Source organism: Sphaerodactylus townsendi, linkage group LG16 (genome assembly GCF_021028975.2).
Source record: "Sphaerodactylus townsendi isolate TG3544 linkage group LG16, MPM_Stown_v2.3, whole genome shotgun sequence".
Taxonomy (NCBI): domain Eukaryota; kingdom Metazoa; phylum Chordata; class Lepidosauria; order Squamata; family Sphaerodactylidae; genus Sphaerodactylus; species Sphaerodactylus townsendi.
This window is the reverse complement of record NC_059440.1, coordinates 470,607-494,572: the sequence shown is the minus strand read 5'-3', so window position 1 is coordinate 494,572 and position 23,966 is coordinate 470,607. Positions and strand designations below refer to the sequence as shown.

General features: G+C 44.5%; 1 protein-coding gene across 4 annotated transcripts in view; it reads left to right on the top strand.

Annotated features, from left to right (window-relative positions):
* WSCD1 (WSC domain containing 1) overlaps window positions 1-23,966 on the top strand; it is a 98,078-nt gene that overhangs the window by 26,691 nt on the left and 47,421 nt on the right. Inside the window, exons 1-2 of one of the 4 annotated variants that reach the window (XM_048518752.1) lie at window positions 1,326-1,505; window positions 15,430-15,591. The exons of 1 other annotated variant lie outside the window; for it this stretch is intronic. The gene's annotated coding sequence lies outside the window, so the exon portion shown is untranslated. Of the gene's footprint in view, window positions 1-1,325; window positions 1,506-15,429; window positions 15,592-16,629; window positions 16,772-23,966 lie in introns of those variants that run through there. 2 more of the 4 variants (XM_048518755.1, XM_048518756.1) reach the window with 2 other exon arrangements.

Genomic DNA, 23,966 nt, shown 5'->3' with positions numbered 1-23,966 from the left:
TGGTTGGTTCCAGACTTCTACCATCCTATTGAATGCAGTGGCCTTGTGCTAATAGGGTGGGGGGGGGCATGACATCCCCGGTGAAGCCATGGCAGAGGCATGGCTGGGCCCTGGAGAGGGCAGGGTAGGGGCATTCCAGGGCATTCTGGGGGCAGGGGCAGGCAGTGCTGCGTCAGGGGCCCAGGGTGCACAGGCACCCCAGATGCAGTTTCCCCGCACTCCTCCTCTGATGGAATGTCCCATTTTGTCAATTGTACTAACTTGTACTGTGTAATCTGAGTGGAATCCCTGTGACTCTAAATAATGTAAATGAATAAATATTTACCCTCCTGGGTGTTGGAGCAGGGTGGGCATCTTCCATGCTCCTCTGAGCCACACTGGTGCTGGCACAGAGTCTATGAAAGGCTCACACATCCAGATGCCTGCCAGCAGATCACAACAAAGGCCCTCAGCATCGCAAAGACCACTGGTGCACCATTCCAATCTTCAAGACATCAGAACCTTTGCATTCTGCAGGGCTGGAGGGAGATGCTCCACTATGCCATCTTTGAAGTTCAGCCTGAGAGTTTGACATTCCCAGCTAGTAAAAAAAGATCACTAAAGTGTGATTGGAACAGGGGGAATTTGGACTAAAGCTTCCTAGATTAAAGTGCTTCTTTTTGGGCCTCCTGCAACACTTCACATGCATAGGAACATCAGAATCTTTATTTATTTATTATTTATAAATTTATATATACATTTATATATAAATAAATATAAATAAATTTATATTTATTTATAAAATTATTTATTATTAATTTTATATACCGCCCTTCCCTCGAAATGCTCCGGGCAGTGTACAACATAACATGACAACATGTCAGAATCCCAAAGACTGAGACAAACTCTTGTGTAAAACAGCAGTTTAATCAACAGCTTGTGGATCTTCCCTGGACAAAGCCAGAACTGATTTACATGCGCAAAGATCCAGTAATTAAAACGGCTTGCACCCCCCATCCTGGGAAAGCGCGCCTAAAACAATGGCAAAGGAGATAACAGTGAAGATGCCCAGCCACTGACCTTGGGCAGTGCCTGGGAATGAAATCATTCTCAAGAAACAGTGTGGAGACAGACAATTAACCCATTCCACCACCACCCCATTATACAGAAAGCAGCAAAAGCAACCCCAATATGAGCAGGCCTTCTGACATTCCACTCCCTCTAGGGCCCTCCCCCTGGCTTGCTTGGACAGGAACGATGGAAAGCTTTAATGAGGCGGGCAGCTTTCACATTCTCAGCAAACACCCATTAATTCTGTCCAGGTAAACACCCCGTCCAGGAGACCAAATACTGCAAGCGGTTTCGATAGAAGCGAGAATCCAGACTGGCAGAGATTTCGAAGTGTTTTTCTCCATCAATCAAAACTGGAGGCGGAGTCTTCCTCTCGGGATGCCAGACATCGGGAGAAGTCGTCTTCTTGAGCAGGCTGCAATGGAACACAGGGTGGATTTTATGCAATGCCTTAGGTAATTCAAGTTTAGCAGTGACCCGATTAATAACACGAATGATTTTAAATGGTCCAATATATTTGGCACTTAATTTCGCCGGTCTATGTATGTCCCGAAGATTCTTGGTGGACAAGTAAACCATGTCGCCCACCATTAGAGGGAAGTCACATCTATGTTTATTAGCCTGGCGCTTGTAAGAGTCTCTCGCTTTTTGCAGCGCCGACAGAATGGATGGCCATTGCTCAGAAACAGACTGCATCCAGTCCTTTACCTCCGGCCCTGCAGCACTCCCCACACACAGGGTAGGCAGAGGGGGAGCAGATCTGCCATTCACCACTTTGAAAGGAGTTTTACCAGTACTACTGTGCATAGACTTGTTGTATGCGTACTCTGCATAGGGCAACAACTCCACCCAATTATCCTGCTAATAATTGACAAAACACCGGAGATATTGTTCCGAAGTCTGGTTGGACCTCTCCGACTCTCCATCAAATTGCGGGTGGTAGGCTGAAGACACCCCCTGTTCAATACCCGAAAGCTTCATAAAGGCTCTCCAGAATTTAGATACAAACTGACTGCCCCAGTCAGAGATTATTTTCTGGGGGGCAGAGTGCAGTTTATAAATATGCTGCATAAACAAATCTGCAAGCTTCTGGGCTGTGGGAATGGAAGCGCAAGGGATAAAATGTGCCTGCTTGGAAAACAAATGCACCACCTTCCAGATCACAGCCTTCCCATGGCTCGGGGGTGAATCAGTAATAAAGTCCATGGAGATAACCTTCCAGGGTCCATCAGGCAATGCAATATCCTGCAGGAGACCCTGGGACTTAGCCGGACAGTCTTAGCCATGGCACAAACGGGGCAGCCTTTAATATAAGCCTCAATGTCCTTGTGCATGGATCTCCACCAAGTCTGCCATCTCAGGAGATGCAGCGTTTTCTCAAAGCCAAAGTGACCAGCAGACTTGGAATCATGCCCCTGGAGGAGGATTTGAGAGTGCAGCAGGGGCAGAACATAAATTAGCGAGCCACGACACCAAACACCATCATGCAGTTGCAAGTCGTCTCCATCCTCCTCCCGAGAAACTGGAGATTTACCTGCCTCCAAGAAGGCAGAGAGGAGGTGTGACAGAGGAGCAACGGATGGCTGGGGCTCCGCCTTCGATTGTGAGCAGGTGACTGCCATCCCCAAATGAGTGGGAGACAGAATAGTGCAGGAAAGCAGTAACTCCACCATCTGGCAAGCAGGACAGGGCATCAGCCAAGCGGTTGGTTTTTCCTGGGAAAAAATGCACAGTAAACCGAACCCACGCGAAAAAGTCAGTCCATCGAATCTGCTTGGTAGAGAGGCGACTGGGGGAGCAAAGCGCAGACAGGTCCAGACCTCAAAGGGATGCTCCGCTCCCTCTAAGAAGTGCCTCCGCACAGAAAGAGCTGTCTTAATAGCACAAGTCTCTTTATCACCCACAGTCCAGTGTAATTCAGCCCCTGAAAACTTGCGAGACAGGTAAGCGCAGGGGTATAAGCACCCATCCTCCCCCTTCTGCAGAAGAGCGGCCCCTAACGCTTCGTCCGAGGCATCCACCTGAACCACAAAGGGTAGGGGCGGGTTGGGGTGAGCAAGGACAGGTTCGGAGGTAAATGCAGAGCTTTCAGAGAATCAAAAGCACCTTGACAGGCAGAGCTCCAGACCAAAGGAGCGCCAGGACGGGAAGCAGCAGGCCCCAACCCTTTAGTGCGCAGCAGATCAGTCAAAGGCAGAGACAGGGAGGGAAAATTAGCAAAGGTAGAAATTAGCAAAGCCAAAAACAACTGCAGCTGTTTACAGGTCCGAGGAGGGGGCCAGGCGACCACATCCGCAATTTTAGCCGGATCCATCTCCAGCCCTGCTGCCGATACTCTGTAACCTAGAAAGTCCAGCTGGGGCTTGTGAAACTCACACTTGGGAAGTTTGACAAAGAGAGAGTTCAAAAGGAGACGTTGCAAAACCTCACGCACCAATGGGATTTTTCATCTTGGGAGTAAATCAGCACATCATCCAAATGAACAACAACACCTTTAAACAGCAAGTCATCCAAAATCCCATTGATCAGATTCTGAAACACAGCAGGGGCCCCTGAGAGCCCCAAAGGCATAATTAAATATTCAAACTGTCCATAGCAAGTATTGAAAGTGGTTAGATGTTCATGGCCCTCCTCCATATGCACTCTGTAATAAGCTTCACGCAAATCGAACTTAGTAAACAGATGCCCAGGTTGGCCAACAAGTCCTTGGTTAAGGACAACGGGTACTTATTCAAAGCGGAAACAGCATTGAGACCCCTGTAATCCGAACACATGTTCCTTGAGTGCCAGGAGCTCATTGCAAAGGAGATAACAGTGAAGATGCCCAGCCACTGACCTTGGGCAGCACCTGGGAAATGAAATCATTCTCAAGAAACAGTGTGGAGACTGACAGTATTGCAATTAACCCATTCTACCCCCCATTACTTTAGTAACGCAGAAGCGAAAAGCAACCCCAATAAGGCTGCAGGGGCCTAAACTGACACAATACAACCAATGGCCAGCCGGGCTTTATAAAGCAAAATACAAATTATAAATAAATAATATAGGCTCCAATACCCATAAATGCTAAAACTTAAAATACAGAGATCAATAGAGAATTGGCGGCGTCTTGCAATTAAAATCCCCATGAAAACCCTCCCCAAAAAGTGAGGGACAGTGGGTCCCACCGATGTTAGGGGACCCCAGATGCAATAGAGAACAGAAGGGGGCGTAATCAGTGGCCGCCCCCCCCAAAGGCCCAGTGGAACAACTCAGTCTTGCAGGTCCTGCAGAACTCCCCAAGGTCCTGCAGGACCCAGACAGATGGAGGAAGTGTGTTCCACCAGGCAGGGGCCAGGGCCATAAAGGCCCTGGCCTGAGTGGAGGCCAGCCCAATCATCAAGGGGCCGGGGACAACCAGTAAGTTGGCCTCCGCCAAACATAGAGCCCATAGAGCCTTACATATGGGGTAAGGTGGTCCCAAAGGTACATGCAGTACATCCAATCCAAGATCTTCTTTCATATATCTGTGGTGGGCACTTGCTCATTGCTGCATCCCAGGATCCTGACACACTGGTATTCATAGGCTGACTGCCTCTGCGTGTGGAGGTTCCCTTTAGTCAACAAGCCAGCATTATTAGTAACATCTCCCTCTGCAGCTCACAAGATGCTGTTGCTGGGGAAGAGAGGACCCACAACAACAGCCTGAGGGGGAAACTGGGGGTCTGCAACAGGAAGGGAAATTTGTGGAAATGACAACTCCCCTTCCAGTCATGGAAAAAGTATTCTGTATCCAACCCCCACCATGATCCACCCTCACCACCATTCTGTGTTCCTCTCCTTTTCCCTGCATATCTTGCTGGATTGTGCACCAGTCAACCTGCCCACTTCCATTTCTTTCTCTATTCATTTCTATGTTTGTCAACTATTTGTGTTCTTAGTGGTTCACTGTTATTTTCAATACTCACTTGTGTTGCATGTGGATGTTTTACATTTTTATATCTCAAAGTTTAAGCGAGTAATGTGTAGGACCTGTAAATTGGTATATGTCAGATTTTATATACAAGAGATATGCTGGTTTTAAATGAAACATCGGTTCATGTGCTGCTGCATTGCCCTTTCTATAATAACCTTAGATGTGTGTGTGTGTGTGTGTGTGTGTGTGTGTGTGTGTGTGTGTGTGTGTGTGTGTAATTGTATTCATTATACTGTGAGGCCAGAACCCATGCCCGGCCCTGTGCAGCTGTCTTGAGAAAAGATAGGTTAGGAAACAAGCCCCCCAAAAGCATCAGACATCAGAAACAAACAGAAAGTTTTACTGTAACTTAGAGATATGAATTCTCTCTGTTGACAGAAGGTGACCCCTCCCAAGGGAGGCACATACTCTAGGTGCTACTCAAAGAGAGGAACACACTCACATACATATATGAAAGACCTCAGTCTTTATAGATACAAAGAATACATACATCATACAATCATACCTGTAAACATATCTCATAAGATTCATACCCCTTTCACGTGCTATAAGCGCTGAACCTTAAGAATCCCGTAAAGCATCTGCGCCTGTTTCTTACGTGTACATTAACACAAATGCTGGACATTAGGTCCATGCTTACTCTGTATCGCAAGCTCCTGTGTTTTGTCCCTCTCCCTTATGTCAGAGAGGGCAATAAACTAACTTCTGCCTTTTCTGGATTTCCAGGAATAACCAGTTTTCCTACTTTTCTAAAAGGCGTTTTCATACGGCCTCCTTGCGCCAACCCAGCAGCCAAGAGTGCTGGCGGCGTGGCGCCGCAATGCTGCCGCGAGGAGAGCTCCTCCGTTCTACTCCGCGATGTCACTAAATGAAATCGTCGCATTAAGCATTATGCTGGCCGTGGGCCCTACGCGCTGCCCTCCGACCCCTGGAGGTCGGAGGACGAGTGTTGAGACTCGGCATTTCCATACGCTGCCCTCGACCCTGGAGGTGGGAATCAGACGGCCAGCTGGCGAGCGATAGGGACATCGTGAGTAGAAGCGCGGAGGGTGACCTTCCATACGCTGCCCTCAGGCTGAGTCGGAGGACGATGAAATGAAGACTCTATTTCCAACAGGCGTGAGCGGTAACAATGCGGTAAATTACAGGTGTCCAAGATGGGCCCCGCCCACGCTGCCCTCCGACCCTGGAGGTCGAGGAGGGACAGTGTGAATAACGACTTTCAACAGGCGACGGCGAGGACATCGTGTAGTAGAAGCGGTGAGGAGGGTGACGAGATCGTCTTCCGGTAGTAGCGCGGTTGCCGCACTGCGCCAGCAGGGAAGCCCTTCCTCTAACAACAACCCTTATAAAGAGAGGTTGTTGTTTAGGGCGGTGACCCTGGCAGCGCGTATCCTGGGAGGGAAGCGCATTCAAGGTTGCAGCAGCGGCCTGCCTGAGCGGAAACGGTGACCTGGGAAGGCGGCGTTTTTACCACCCAGGCAGGCCGTCGTTTATGGAAGCCGTACGGAAGCGGAAACGACTATGTTTGCATCCTGAAAGAGATGCCGCCTCTCCAAGGTATACAGTTTTACATGCATTCCTTAAGATAATAAAATTCCCTTTTCCCAGTTTGAATGTTAAAACATGATTTTACTTTAACAGATTATACAAACATTATACCATTTGATTCTAATACAATAGAATTATAGTGGAATACCAGTAATATAAATCTCTCATTATCATTTCTGTGTTCATTTAACATAAAGAAAAACACATTTCAATTAACTAATCACAGTCCTTCCTATTCTAACCTCTGATCTCTTTTATAAATCTGATTATTCGTGTAGCTATACCCTATAACTAGTTTTAACAAAGCTATGAAGTATATGTCTTCTGTCACATATTAACCTTTAGTGACAAGATCTTAAAGATATTTATCTTTGCTTGCCTGCATAATCACTGACAAGCTTCTAACATGCAGTTTGACCATCTGCTAACATGCAGGCCTGCTGATCTCTATACAGAAACCCCATTTTGATTCTTCAAATCTTTGGTTCATTTCTCTGGTTCTTACAAACTCAATATTCCTTGATATTAAATACAATTTTTAGGCATTTCGGCTCCATTCCCACAATACCCATCCTCCAAAAAATCCCAAGAAGATCAGAAGAATAGTATACCTCCTTGAATCTGTTCGAGTTGCCAGATTCTGTGCAGCTACACAGAGTCTGTGTTGATTTTGTTACACAAATCTGCTTTTAAAAATATAAACATCTTAATGGAGAATTGTGTGTGTGTGTGTTGTTATAAGCACTCTTTAAGTGTATGTTTTGTTCTGCTAGTCCATGACCATAATAAATGATTGATTGGATTGGACTTGATCATGTTGATTTACTGATACAAAAATCCCATTGAAAATGTGCATATTTTGTGGGCAAACAATGAATATATAAACACATAAAGCTGCCGTATACTCAGCCAAATTCTTGTTCCACAAAGGTCTATATTGTCTACACAGACTGGCAGAGACTCCACTGGGTCTTGGGCAGATGGAGGTCTTTCTCATCACATATTGCACAGTGTTTTTAACTAGAGATGTCATGGACTGGACTTGGGGCCTTTGTGAATGCCAAACATATGCTCTACCATTAAGCCCTTCCCCAAATGTGGTCACATTTTATGGTGGGGGAGGAATGGGGAAGATTCAGTGCAAAAAAGATAGTGACACAACTATATAGAATCGTCTGTTTAATTTGCAGAAGGGCAAAGTGAAACTGGAACAAGAATTTGGGGCTAAAATAACAGATATGTAGCAAAAAAAATCCAGTTAGCAGGAAAGATTGGAAATGTACTTCTCCAGGCTGTCATTGTATGACATTCTGTGACATGATTGAGTGTTTGGGGATCTCGTTCTGGACTTGAAAAAAGATGAGCTGTTTTCTGCCTTTTGAAGGAAATATCCCCGTTAAGTGGGCACAGGCTACCTGCTGATGGCAGCACATGAACAGCCTTGGGAGGAAGTGCAGGTGTCTGTTGCTACTCAGCGGTGTTGAGGTTTAGGATGGTGTGTGGATGCAGAGTCCAGCAATGAGCACAAAGTAAGAAACAGCACAGTAGCACACCCCCCCCCCACGGGTTTCTAGTTTGATCTGGGAGGACCTCTGGTGCCTTACCTGCCAGCTTGTTGAAGATGACTCTGCTCCTAGCAGCAAATGGTTGATGGGATCAACCCTGCATTCTGTAAACTTGGTAGTGCAAAAGAGGGTCAGAGCCAGATTTTTTTAAAGGGGGGCTAAAGTACAAATTGATGCCTCCCCAAACATTATAGACATGTTTTCTTTATATTATAATCATATACAATACACATATATAATCAACAACTCTTTTAAACAAAATTATGTTGACCTCTATTAATTGTTAATGAATGTATTATCTATAAATAGTTACACCTTTGATACTTGTCGAAAGGGCTCAGAAGTGATGGTTCAGAGTGTGGACAATCAGATTGCTATCCGATATTGTTATCCATTGGCCCCTAAATCTCTGGAGAAGACATGGGCAATGCTGTATTCAGTGCAATAGATGGGAATAGAAAAAATGCTCAGGCTACTAACAGAAAGCCAGGAGGGAATTTGTATTTTGAAAATGTGCTCTCTTCTATCACTAGTGCTATGGTAAGATCACATAGTAATTTCTGATCCAAGACCAAAAAAGGGAGGGGGGAATATCCCTGCAGCTCACCACACACATCACAAGGTACCTCCTTCTTCCATTTAAAACTAAGTGCTTAGAATGAACTCTGCTGTCAAAGGAACACCCACCCACCATACCTTGCATCTGAAGAAGTAGCTTGACTCATGGCAGCATCTGCTGGAATCAATTTTGTTAACTTCTAAAGTGTTAGTACTTGACTCTTGTGTAATTTTTACATGCACAGATTATTTATTCTGACCTAATATAATAATAATGTGATGGATCAAACCAAATGTTATGCTTTACAACACTGTAATTCTAGAAATGATACTTCTTTTTAAAATTAGCAACAGGAAAAACCTGGATAAAAATATAGTTAATTTGATTAGTTTTTCTTACCCTTTTAAAGGAAGATTTTTAAGGGAAAGGAGGAGCTGCCAGTCAGTATTTCCTGTCAGATTCTCATAAATCTCAAACTTACATCCTGTGCTGCCAACCTTCAAAACCTTCCTGTGGCAAAGAGATGACAGTGAACCAACCAGCCACACAGTCAGGACTCAGCCAGCCACACTCTCCCCTGCTTGGCTTGGGGACCCTGACTGTCAAAAGTGCTAGTCACCATTGTAGCCTTCCTTGGCTCTTTCCATGTTTCCTCTTTGGCAGTTAGGAGATGGAGGGATAAGCAGTGACCTTGATCCACCAACTGTCTGATTCAGAGACAAATCCTGGAGAATTGCTGCCACTCAGATGGAGTCTGCATGGGCCAAAAACAGAGCCCCTAGAATGGTAAAAAACACCATTCCAGGGGTGCTGATGGCACAGCTGCCACCTCTGCATCAAGGCAGCATCGTGCTTCCCCTCCCCCAACCGGGGCAGAAATGCTGTTTCCCTGCTTCTCTCAATGAGCAAGACTTTTGAGCGTTTCTCAGCTGGTACCATGCAAACTGGGTTGGAGGCACCACTTTTCGGTGCCTCCATTTCCTCCCACACTTACCTTCTCTCCCTGTGGAGCGCCACAGGGACAGGGAGGCATGCCCATGCTGCCCTTCAGCCCTTGGAGCTCCACAGGGAGAGAGGTGGGTAGAGTGTGTGGAGGGCTGTGCTACTCAGCAATGCAGAACAGTCCCAAGGAGCGCTGTTGCATGTATATGCTGAGTGGGAAGCACCGCCGTAGGGGAGCCCAGATGCAGAATCCGCCTGGAAGGAGGCACCGAGACGAAAGCGAAATGCAGGACTCAGGCCAAAAGAGAAGTCTATATCGGCACCAAAGAAGCTGTAGAAGAGTGTCCCGGAAGGTTAGAAGCCACTGCAGGCTCACCACTTCCGTGCTATGATTGGAAGGTAATGTGGTGGTGGATCTCCACCTGGTTCCCTGGAGAGTGCTTCCAGTTTTCGTAGGCAATACTGTCATGACTCATGTCCGCAGGCTCAAGTGAAGAACTTGGGATTAATCATGATATCCTTTACTGAATCTCTATAGCATGATATTGGCACACATAGAAGAAGAAGAAGAAGAAGAAGAAGAAGAAGAAGAAGAAGAAGAAGAAGAAGAAGAAGAAGAAGAAGAGGAAGAGGAGGAGGAGGAGGAGGAGGAGGAGGAGGAGGAATTTGGATTTATATCCCCCCTTTCTCTCCTGTAGGAGACTCAAAGGGGCTTACAATCTCCTTGCCCTTCCCCCCTCACAACAAACACCCTGTGAGGTAGGTGGGGCTGAGAGAGCTCCGAGAAGCTGTGACTAGCCCAAGGTCACCCAACTGACATGTGTGGGTTGGAGGCACCACTTTTCGGAATTCCCCAGATAAGCCTCCACAGCTCAGGCGGCAGAGCGGAGAATCAAACCCAGTTCCTCCTGATTAGATACACGAGCTCTTAACCTCCTATGCCACTGCTGCTCCTTAAATAGGATCCATAAATAGATCTGAAAAGGTATTGCAGGTTTATGCATTGATACACTTTTAGGAGCCCCCCCTTCTCCCAAGCCAGGTGCAATCAGTTGAAAGAGACATTATGACATAATTGAAGCTTACATGACAACAGAACTCAGTTCCCAGAGCAGAAGCGTGGACATTGTCTCTAAGCCAAAGGGTTGCAATGTGGTGTTCTCACTAAGGGAAGGGGGAAAGGTGGGAAGTGTGGTGAGAATCCGACAGGCGCAGCCATATACACACTCACACCAGTAGCCAATCTCCCAACAGGAGTTTGAGAAAGAGGATGAGGAAAGCAGCATATGGCAGGACCATCAGGGACACGACCAGAGGTGGGATCCAACCAGTTCTCACCACTTCTCTAGAAGGGGTTTCTAATTTTTTCTGAGTGCCGAGAAGGGGTTACTAAAGCAACCTCCCTGCCCAACAGGGACTGGAGGTGCGTGTGTGTGCCGGCGCCCCTGTTTAAATTCCGCCACCATCGGAACCTGTTATTAAAAATTTTGGCTCCCGCCACTGGACATGACATCCTGCCCCCCTCCCAAATACCTCCAGGACAATCAGGATAGGGTCCATGGGAGGACCTGACAAGCTTAGGAGCATTCACATTCATAGTATGAACTCACTCAGTATTTGAATGGTGATTATCAGGAATTAAAAGAATGGATTAAAGAGAAAGGTTGTTGCAAATGAATCAGACAGAGCTCTTATAGCAAGCATGTTCTTCACGCTGCACAAGCTAAACAAGAATCATAACATTTTCTTTATCCGTGTTCACCACAATCCCCTTCCATCAGACACTGACATTCACAGAAAACTCGTTTCTTGGTAACCTACCCAACACTTTGGCCAAAGGCCAGCTTCCATTTGTTATATGAGGTTAAAGGTTACCTGGAGCACAAAAAGGGCTTCTCTCTTTTTGGAACAATCCCTCCACTGTATAGATCAGGGTAACAAAGAGCCCAGTGAGGCTTTTCAGCCGCCTAAAAATATCTGACAAGCTTCAGAAAGCAGAGATGGGGGGGGGGGATGCTTTCTAGTTGCAGTGAAGGGTTGCACAGAAATCGCCACATATTGTTAAAATACAGGCACATAAATGATGTTGTTAAAATTTGTAATTACCTAGTTTTCAAGGTTTTTCTAAGCATTGTTTCTCTGTTGAACAATGCATACAAACACACCCAATCCATAAGCACATATTCCAGAACTATTTTCGAATTAGGAAAGAGAATTAAGGAAAGATCTGTTTATTTGATTAGCTCATTTTATCTTGCTCATCATCCAAGAAGCTCAGAATAGTATGCATGTCTCTATCTTTCTCTCATTTTATCTTCACAACAGTCTTATGAGATGGACTGAACTCAGAGACTGAGACTTCCTCAAGCTTACACACAGAACAATCCTAAGCTAAGTTAACCCGTCTAAACTGATTTTCTTTTTTTTAAAGGTGTAATCCTGTTTAGGATACACTTCTGGGTAACACTGTGAGTGAAAAAGATATAGGGATATGGGTTGATTGGAAGCTGAATGTAAGCAGTCAGCTTGATGCAGCAACAAAAAAGGCTAATGCAATCTTGGGGGATATCAGCAGAGGCATAATATCCAAAACACAAGATGTCATAGTCCCTCTGTACACTATATTGGTCAGGCTATGCTGGGAGTCCTATCTGCCATTGTGGAGGTCTCACTTAAAAAGGATGTGGCCAGAATGGAATGGGTGCAAATGAGAGCAAGGAGGATGAAGGTGGGTGTTGAAGACCAAGCCCTATGAGGAGAAACTGAGGGACTTGGGAATGTTCAGTCTGAAGAAGTGGAGGCTGAGAGGGGACATGATAGCTCTCTAAGTATTCAAAAGGCCATCACTTGTAGGCTACCTTTCGGAACGGGAGGCCAAATGTACAAGCGCACCTGGGAATGACGGCAGCCGCACTTTTCCGCCCTCGCTCTCCTCCCCAGGCGGACTGCAGAAAGCCACCGTTTCCCCACCTCGCTCCCCGAGTGAGGTTTTTGAAAAACAGCGGCTTCCAGCCGCTGCCATGCAAACGGCAGCAGCTGGAAGGCGCCATCCCTCCCCCCTTTGCCTGATCGACCTACCTTCTCTGCGACCATCCGGCACGTCGCCGAGGCCTGGAGACACGTCCCCCTGCCCTGCAACTCCGGAGCGGTCCCGCAGGGCAGGGGGGGCATGTCCCCTGGCCTCAGCAACGCACCAGACAGTCGCAGAGAAGGTAGGTTGATCAGACGACGGCGCAGTGCGGCGCTGTCTTCCCGTTTGTTACCGGGACCGTTCGTGCAAAAGGTCCCGGGAGGGAAACGGCCTTAGAGAATGGCAGGGAGCTGTTCTTGTTGGCAGCAGAGGATAGGACTAATAATAATGGATTTAAATGATAGGAGGAAAGGTGGATATTAGGAAAACATTTTTTACAGCAAGAGTTGTTCAGCAGTGGAATTGGCTGCCCCTCACCCTCTGGCAGTTTCCAAGCCATGACTGGACAAACATTTGTGCAGGCTGATCCTGCATTGAGCAGGAGGCTGAACTCGATGCCCTGTATGGCCCCTTCCAACTCTGTGATTGTAGGATGAGCAGGATCTGAAAACCAGGTCTCCTAAAGACTGGTCTGATATTGTACTCACAATGCTTAACAGTTATGAAAGACAGAAAAGTGAAAGGAAGGAAGAAGAAATAACAAGGAAAGTAAGACTGTATTCCTCTTGTTTTTCTCTTCTCATCTTCATTCCCCCATCCATTTATTGTTAGTTCTTCATCCCCCCATCCATTTATTGTTAGTTCCTTGTTGACCCCCCTATGCCTAGCTGTGTGTGACCTTCTTTCCCAGGGCACAGTTTTCCCCAATGCACAAAATGTGTCCAGCTGCACATTAAAACAGACTCTGCTCCTTTAGAATATTAATTGGCGTAGCTTGAAAAGTTGTTGCAAAGAGAAAGAACCTTCCTTGGCGCTTTAAATGCACCATTGGGGCTTCTGACCTGTCACTAGCATCCATAGCTCATATAAATATACACTTAAAATATGAACACATTCTGTGCATGTTCAAGATTTCATATTGCATTACAAATATGTTTAGAACTGACCACTTGATTTGTGGCTTTCTTTAATTCTGCTCATTGTTGTCAATCCCAATTCTGAACTAAAAGGAATTAACAGGACAGTTAATAGGACAGACCTTGGTCCTTTAATGTTTATTTATTGTAGTTATTTATTAATTCATGATCTGCCTTTCTCACTGAATTGCAAGGGGGAATTATGCAATTAAAACAATGCATCAAGAACATCATAAAACCAACAAACAAATTTGGGTTACAAAGTTCTGTGCTCTACCTGTCTTCCATTATGACTAGTAGTGTTTAATTTTGTTGAGGCTATTCTTTTTGATGTTAATAATAATACTGGCAATGTTTTATTAACTGAAAATCTCTGTACTATAACAAAAAAACTTGTGGTAGGAGCAATGACAGGGGATGGCCTCGATCTCAGTGCCCTGAGTCTTGACTTTCCACACAACTGGTTAGCCACTAAATGAAACAATGCTTAGACTTGCTAAACCACTGGTCTGATCTAGCAGGGCTCTTCTTACTTTAAAAGTATATTTGACATGTTATTACCTGCCCAATCTGTCAGAATGAGTGACTTCTGCATGCCTGGACACTGGAGGGTGCTGTGTATCTCACTCTATGTTGTTATCTCTCTTGCTTGCCCTCCTTGTCTGGGCCAGGAGACCACCCACTAACTTCCTTTCTTCTCCATGCTGCAGTCACATTTCTTCTGTCCTTTGTCCTGAGTGCATAGAGAATGGCTCTCTGTCTCTGTGGATCTTTTCCAATCTAATTATTAGTACACTGACAAATTCCCAGATAGTATATGTGAAAGGGCAAAATTCTGCCAAGGACATGTTGTCAGCATTGCAAAGGGTCTTTGGGGAACAAGACAGAAACAGCAAAGTAAGCTTGTTCAAACAATTATTCTCAATCAAAGTACAAGAAAATGGAGATGCTGATTGCCATATAGAAAAATTGCTGAACTTGATTGAAAAGTTAGCAACCACTGGGATGATTCTGAAGGAAGAATTAAAAATTGGACTGCTTTTAAGTTCATTACCTGAGAAATATTCAGCTTTTGTCTCAACTCTAAATGGCAAAGACTGTACTTTTGATAAGAATCTGGGACTGACTAGGTCTGAGTTTCATAAGCAGCAAGAGTATCTCTCTGAGAGCAAAGGGAGGAATGGCTCAAGTTACATTGCCCAGGAAGCCAGAGGCAAGGGGGTGGGAACTAAACCATTTGAACCCAGAAAATCCAATCCCAAAGGCAAGAAGAGTTGCAGTCAGTTGCAGTCACCAGCAGAGGGAGTGTCAATGCAACGAGGATGCTGACACTAGCAGAAAGCCATCTCACCCTGCTGCATCACACAGACAAAGAGATTTTACTCCTAAAAGGCAATTCAACTTCTGTGTGACACACGTGGTTCAAAGTAATGCAAAATATAAGCCTTGGATAATTGATAGTGGTGCTTCCAAACACATGACTTCAGATGTTGCTTTGTTCAATGAACTAGACACAGATGCTGGATGCAATTGTGTATTAAGCCAATGGAAAACAGATTCCAGTGATTGGTAAGGGCAAAGTTACTTTACATTGCCAACTGGATGACAATGGAACTGAGATTATGGCAGACAATGTCTTGTATGTTCCAGATCTAGCAGCAAACTTGCTAAGTGTGCCCACACTGTCAAAAAAGGATTTGCTGTTCACTTTGAGAATAATGTATGTACTATTTCATGCGATGGTGAGCTATATTCCACAGGTACTTTAAGAAATGGAGTCTTTGAACTGGACTGTGAGGAACCACAAACCTGCAGAGCCAAGATAACCTCTAAACAGCAGTCTCTGAAGCTCTGGCATAGGAGGTTTGCCCATCGTGATAAGGAGGCCATCCTGAAGCTGAAAAGCAAGGACTTGGTAACAGGTATTTCTATAAAAGACTGTTCCAATGATAGCCAATTGTGTGATTGTTGTTTAAGAGGAAAGGCAACTAGGCCTTCATTTCCAAAGCAAAGCCAAAGATGCTCTAAGCAGCCTCTTGACTTAATTCACTCTGATCTATGAGGACCTATCAAGCCAGCATCAACTGGTAATAACATCTATCTGTTGTCTTTCATTGATGACTGCTCGAGATACACTGTGTGTTATTTGTTAAGAGAAAAGTTGCAGACTGAACAGAAACTAAGAGACTATGTTGCCATGGTGTCTAACAAGTTCAATAGAAAACCCAAGTGTCTCCAGACTGACCGAGGTGGTGAATACAATTCCATATCCATGCACACTTTCTTGAGGGAATATGGGATCCAACACAGACTTACTGTGGCCCATATTCCAGAACAAAATGAAATTGCTGAAAGGCGAAATCGTTATATAATGGACATGGTTAGGTGCAGGCTAATTGATTCAGGCCTTCCCTGCAAGCACTGGGGAGAGGAAGCCATGACTGTGGTTTACCTACAAAATAGATTCCCAACCAAAATCACAGAAACAATTCCATATGATTGTTGAAGGCTTTCACGGCCGGAATCACTGGGGTGCTGTGTGGTTTTCGGGCTGTATGTTCTAGCAGCATTCTCTCCTGATGTTTTGCCTGCATCTGTGGCTGGTATCTTCTGAAGATCCTCTGAAGATGCCAGCCACAGATGCAGGTGAAACATCAGGAGAGAATGCTGCTGGAACACAGCCATACCACCCGGAAACCACACAGCACCCCAATTCCATATGAGTTGTGGCATAACAGGAAGCCAAATGTAGAACACATCAGAGTTTTTGGATGTAAAGCTTATTCTCACATACCAAAAGAAAAAAGATCCAAGCTAGACCCACTACCCAAGAAGGCATATTTGTGGACTATTCTCCAGAAAGGAAAGGATACAGGATTTTTGATCCAAGCACTAACCAAATTACTGTAAGCAGAGTTGTGCAGTTCAGCAAGTGACCCAGAGATGGCGAGACTGCTGTGATGGATGACCATTCAGAGGGAGGTGGCGATAGCAACCAGCTGATCCTACATTGCCCAGAGTCCCAGGATGAAGTAACCATGCAGATGCCAGCAAGCGCTCAACCTGAAGAGGGAGCAACGGTGGAAATCCCAAACCTGGCAGGTGAGGCAGAGGAGTCACAGACTACTATGGAGGCAGACAGAACTTTGGTCCTCAGGTGCTCATTGCAGCCTGACAAGGGAGTTCCAGTCAAGAAACTTACTTACCTTGCAAGGACACTGTTACTACATGGGGCCGGCTTTATGGATGAGTTTTGGCACATCACTAGAGCTAGAAGGCAGAGAGAGAAGTGGAAAGAGGCGGCTTTGAAGAGATGAAAAGCACTTCACTTAAAGACCAAACGTAATGGGCTATAACTGAGACTGCCACCTAAGGGTAAGAATGTTATCGGTTGTAAATGGATTTTTAAAGCTAAACAAGATGCAGAAGGTCAAATTGAGAGATACAAAACCAGGCTAGTGGCGAAAGAATTCTCTCAAATTTATGGATTGGACAATGATCAGACTTTTGCTCCTGTTGTAAAATATTCTACAATTAGGATGCTCTTAAGCATTGCTGCATCTAGAAACATGAAAATCGATCATTTAGATGTAAAGACTGCCTTTTTGCAACCACCAGGGTTCACAGACGAAAAGAATAAGCATTTAGTCTGCAAACTCCAAAAGGAACTTTATGGCTTAAAGCAAACAGCGAAAGCTTAGTCAGATAAGCTAGCCAAGATGCTACCAAGTCAGGGCTTCAAACAAGGCAATGCTGACCCCTGCCTTTATAGCAGACACAAAAATGGGAGATGGACATTTATCCTGACATGACCTGATTATTTGATATGAAAATGAAACTGACTGTGCTGAGATTAAAGCCCAACTCAACAAGGAAGTAGAAGTCAAGCACCTGGGAGATGCCAACTTTTACCTCGGGATCCAAATTGAATGTGAACCAGGTGGAAGCTATCTTTTTAGCCAGAAGCAGAAAACACTGGAACTGCTACAGAGTCTGAATCTAGAAGGTGTCAATCCAATGCATATTCCAATGAGTTCCTATTTCTACAGACAAGAACTACTGATGACTTGTTTCTTGACAACAATGATTACAGAGGTGCAACAGGCAAGCTCTTGTACAACCAGACCTGACGTTGCTGCAGCCATGAGTGTATTGTCCAGAAGGGTCGGCACACCCACCACAAAAGACTGGACTGCTGTTAAAAGAGTGGTGAGGTACTTAAGAGGTACTGCAGACTTTAAGCTGAAACTGCCGGCAACTGAAGATCCGACACTACTGGGATACGCTGATGCAGATTGGGCTGGAGAACCAACAGATCTAAGAGGGAGGTGCTGTGAGCTGGGCAAGCCGTAAACTAAATATTGTTGCTCGCTCATCTACTGAAGCAGAATTTGTGTCAGTTTCTGAAGCATGTAGAGAATTAAAATGGCTTTTAATGTTAGAAGATTTTGGTATTGATGAACCCTTACCTGTACAAATGCTAAAAGATAACCAGAGTTGTATAGCTCTTTCTCTTTCTGAAAAGAACAGTCCAGGTACTAAGCACATTGGAATTAAGGACCAGTATGTAAGAGTCTTACAGGCAGAAGGAACTGTGAAACTTTGCTACTGTCCTACTGATATGACAGCAGACATATTGACCAAACCACTGCCAAGAGACAAGTTCCAAGGCCTGTGTGACAAACTGAACATTGTGTACCTCAAAAACATGCAGCAAGAGGGAGTGTTGGAATGAGCGACTTCTTCATGCCTGGACACTGGGGGGTGCTGTGTGTCTCACTCTAACTATGTTGTTGCCTCTCTTGCTTGCCCTCTTTGTTTGAGCCAGGAGACCACCCACTAACTTCCTTTCTTCTCAATGCTGCAGTCACATTTCTCCTGTCCTTTGTCCTGAGTACATGGACAATGGCTCTCTGCCTCTGTGGACCTCTTCCACAGAAGCAACTCTCACTTCCACACACGTGATGGTGCATTATTTATTTATTTATTTATTTTTATATATTAGATTTTAAACCTCCCATCCCTGAAGGACTCTGGGCGGTGTATTTATTTATATATTAGATTTTATAATCTAATATATGCTTACTTGTCCTAGGGAAAGTAATTCCTCAGATTAGGGGTTTTTTCTATCTACCTCTTACCTGAAACAACTCTGTGAATTGAAGATACTTGAATAAATGTAAGGTTTTTTCCTCCTACAACTATTTCTTGGGAAGTTTCTATAATTGCACTCACACATAGGACTGAGTTGATGCATAATTAACTAAATCCAATACAATCCCTGCTGTAGTAGAGGGAAGGTGGGATATAAATCTAAACCTAAATAAGTATAAATAAATGAAGCCACTGTGCAATTCAGTTGGTTGCATTATGTTTGCTGGATACCCTGTTGTGTAGGGTTATGTCCAGATAACACACTGTAGTATGGTCTATGCAGTAAACTGTAGCCAATGCTTAGCAAAGATTCCAGTTTCAGTTTCTCATTTTTATCTCAAACACTCTCGCACATGTGTGGAATTTGCCCAGCTTTTCCTCCAGTGAAGAAGAGAGAATGACCTCCTGGAAAACTATGCTGAAAATCAAGGACAAAAATCACAGGGACAAGGAAATCAAGGGGATAAGCCATGTTGTTAATCAGGAGGGGAATTAGGTGTTTCAGCACAAAAAAAAGCCGGTGTATCCAACCCACACAGAAACCCCACAGTCCTCACCCACCCACCCAACATCCGAACTGAAGCGCACCAGAGAAGTTTCAGATCCATCCTGTTCATTTTGTGCCTGCATGAAACAGCCAGGGAGCAACTACCCTTTGCAAGTTACTCCTCATTGTACATGGCTGTACATGAAAGGTGGTTCATCTTGGTGGGGGACAGGTCTGCTTGACTCGTTATACAATTCCAACTCTCCAAATCAGATGCTTAAAATTTTCCTAACCAGGAGCCAATTGGAAGCTTGCACATCTTAAAATCATTTAAAAAAAAGATACCATCACACCAGTCCTTGAAACCAACATGGATATTTGATTCTTCTCCACACAAACTCTATTATTATTAGACTGCAGAGGGATTAAAAATTATTCTGCCATCCTTTGGAAGTTTATTCTTGGGCTTGTTCTGCCATAAATCCATTCCTCCATTCTGATCTGATCCAGATTAGTTACAGTTATCTTTAAAAGCAGAAAATCTAATAATTCCACCCTTACTCCAGAGATTTTGCTTTTGAATGCTTGCTCAGAGGCTGTAACCAATTGGATGAGTATAAACAGACTGAAATGCAATCCAGACAAGGTGGAGTTGTTTATGGTGAGCCATCTTGATGCTAGCAAAAAGGTAGAAATGTCTTTCTTGAATTAGGAAGAAAGGGATATTCTTTGGGCATTTGTTTATATTTTGCCATCAATTTATATTCTCCATTATTGTCATGTTTATAGACTGGTTTGTATTGTGGATCCATGTTGTACAGTTTTATGTGTAATTTATATGGTATATATATTTACAATGTCCTTTATTTGTGATGTATTATATCTACTTATATCGTAGAGAATGGGTTTATTGATACACAAACAACATTAACAAGTGTATGCAGGAAAGTCCAGTGTATGAAAGCAGAAAATAAAGAATCACAAGTACAGTTCACACAAAGGAAGTTGAAATTGGAATTTGGGGGTCAAAGCAAATATTCCAAATAAATCATATCTTGAATGGTCACTCTCACTCTTGTACACACACACACACACACACACACACACACACACGAACAGATATGTAACTTGGGTGTGTGTTTTGGATCCTTCTCCTGAATTCTCAGGCAGAAACAGTGGCCAGAATGTGTCTATTCACAGAGGAGCGGACGTTTCACAAGGTTTTTTTCACAGAGGGTCTCAGGCTCAGTCCTCAGCATCTCCAGCTGAAAGGAACAGGTTGCTTGTGATGTGTCTGAGCATCTGCCTGAGTGCCAGGAGACCTGTTGTCAGTCAGACCTTAGTAGACTTAAGGATCTGACTTGGCACATGCCAACTTTTTGTTTTGGCCTACCCCTAAACCTAAAAGTTCTTGGGGGATGGGTCACATTCAAATACAATATAGAATAATCTTTACAAATTAGCACCATCCTTACCCCAGTGGCGAAGCTACCACAGGGACATCTGGGGGAAAATGCCCCAGGTGTTCCCCGTGGGAGTCACATGGGGGGTGCAAAATCTCTGTCCGATCGCACCCCCTCATTGTCATCGTCGTCCTCCTCCTTACCTGCTCTCACTCTGTTTCTCTCTATATATATAAAAATCTCACTCAGCTTAATATTTATGTCTCCACAATCAGCAAACCTTTCAAGTGAATCCCAATTTCATTTTACACAGTTTTCCAGCATCCTCAGGGCATCTGAAAATCACTATTTTGTAATTTGCCCTCATCCCTTTCTGCTCATCCAAAAGGATATTTCCTCCAAACTGTCCCCCAGCACCCTCAGAGCCTCCATGCAAATGAGCCTTCTTCTGAATGGCTCCTACTTTCAGTTTTGCTTCATGAAGGGAGGGGAGAAAACTGGTGAAAGGGCTCAAATGGAGCCAACAGGGACAATAAAGAAGAGATCTTGCATGCCCTTCTGAAAATTGCACTGGTAAGTTTTAAAGGAAAAGAAAAGACTAGGCTACTTTCTACTTTTAGTTTTACAGAGGCTTCACAAGAGGGCTAATCAAAACAAAAGCTAGTTTTTGACTTTTACCTGTTATCTTCCAGTGTAAGCACAGTATGATATCTGTGAATTGCATTTGCACAAGAGCTTTAATGCATTGAATATGAAAAAAAAATGCCTTTATAGGTTACGGTTTAGCACTTTAAAATTGCATTATGCAAACAGCACACAGGCAGTATGAATTTTGGAGATTCAGAATCTGAAGAGTTTACAAAATAATCTCATAGATGCTAGAATGCATCCAGCCATGAAACTTGAACAATTGAACCTGCAAAGTTTTAATTAGTAGTTTTTTATATATTATACATAAGCCATATAGTTTAAAAATTATGCATATACATATATGTGATGTAAGTGTTGCATAGTTGATTCCACTTGAAAAAGATCTATCTTTAAACCTTCCAGTCTTTCCCCTAGCTATTTTAGTTGCCTGTAGCTATTTTGTTTTTGATATCGCTTTTGGCATGTAATTTTATAATACCGTGTCTCTTAAAGTAAGTGCATAATGTGTTTTTTCACTATAGATAGCTAAATGAATTTCAGATGCATAATAGTTAACTAAGAAGTGCAAGTCATATTGTTCCAACCTCCAGGTTGTGGCTGGAGATCTCCTGGAATTACAAATGATTTCCAGGTACAGAGATCAGTTCACTCGGAGAAAATGGCAACTTTGTATGGTAGATTCTGCATTGCACTCCACTGAAGTCTGTCCTCTCTCTGAACTCCCCTTCCTCAGATTTCACCTTGAAAATCTCCAGGTATTTCCCAGTCTGGAGCAGGCAACCTGCACAATGTAGCATGGTTTAATAATAATAATAATAAGAGTTTGGATTTATATCCCCCTTTCTCTCCTGTAGGAGACTCAAAGGGGCTGACAATCTCCTTGCCCTTCCCCCCTCACAACAAACACCCTGTGAGGTGGGTGGGGCTGAGAGAGCTCCAAAAAGCTGTGACTAGCCCAAGGTCACCCAGCTGCAGTGTGTGGGAGTGCACAGGCTAATCTGAATTTCCCAGATAAGCCTCCACAGCTCAGGTGGCAGAGCGGGAAATCAAACCCAGTTCCTCCAGATTAGAGTACACCTGCTCTTAACCACTATGTCCCTGCTGCTCTATAGCACTAATAGCTATACCTTCAATGTTTGTGATGTTTACACTGTAAACAAAGGAGTCTAGAAGAAAAAGCAGGAGACACAAATACATAGCTTTTCATAATTTCTCAGCATCTGGGGTCAGTGACGTAGATATAGATTTTTAATGGGGTGTGGGGCGAAGCCACCCCCGACCCACCCCTGGGGATCTGCCATGCCTCCCCAAGCCCCACCCCCATCCTCACTGCTTATAAAAGCAGCTCACCAAGGCCAGGGCTGACAGACTCCCCTACCCCCCACCCCCCCCCCAGCTGGGCTCCCAGCCTGCAGCCAGTAGTCCCTTCTGCCCTCCCCTCAGGGTAGAGGCGTAGCTAGGGAAAATGAAGCCCAGTGCAAAATCTGAGTTTTGCGCCCATCCCCCATGGGTGGCCACTGTGATGCTGGAATCCACCCCCAAACAGCATCACTTTCAATGGTGTTTAAACTAGGGACCCCAGATTCTCCTTTTAAATCCACCTTAAAGGGAGAAACCAGCCCTGTGGCATGGATTTAAAGGGAGAATCTGAGGTCCCCAATTTAAACAACATTGAAAGTGATGCTGTTTGATGGGGAGGGTGGATCACTTTCAATGTTTAAATTGGGAACCTCAGATTCTCCCTTTAAATCCACGCCAAAGGAGGTGGATTTAAAAGGAGAATCTGGGGAGATTTGGGAGGTGCCTGCTGTCAGGGGTGCAAGCACCAAACTTTTAGGGTATCTTTAGGAGACCCTCCTAATGATGTCACCCAAGTTTGGTGAAGTTTGGTTCAGGGGGTCCAAAGTTATGGACCCTCAAATGTGTAGCCCAAATCATCTATTAGCTCCCATTGGAAACAATGGAGGATGGGGCCCTCCACATGAACAAAACAGGGGGATTTGAAAATCCAAAACATAGAAAAAAACCTGAGAAATTTTATAAGCATCTCTCCCTGCAATTCACCTGAGTTGCAGCTCCAGGTTGGGAAATTCTTGGAGATTGTGGGGGGGGGGGGGGCTGGGAAGGGACATTAAGCCATCCTTCAAACCAGCCATTTTCACCAGTAAAACTGATCTCTGCCACCTGGAGATGAGCTATTCCAGGAGATCTCCATGCCCCTCTTGGAGGCTGACTGCCCTGCCCGAGTCCCTGTAAACTGACTGGAAAGATTTATTGATCTCATTCTGTTTTCTGGCTCTTGCTGTGTTCCATTACTTATAATTATTGTTCCTTGCCTTGGGAGTCCTATATTAAAAAACAGGTCACAAATAGAGAGGAAATTATGTCCAGAAAAGGAGTTGAGACGGTGGCAGCCAAGAGAGACAATTTTGGATTGTCCAAAATGTTCCCAGTGAGAATCTTCTTATTGAGGTAGAACAAGAGGAGTGCTGAGGGAGGGCTTTAAAATGTAGCATGATAAACAGCAGATGGAGGAGCATTCAGCTGAAGAGAGACAAGTATCTCATGATAACAAATGATTGTTCAATGGAATTCAATCAAT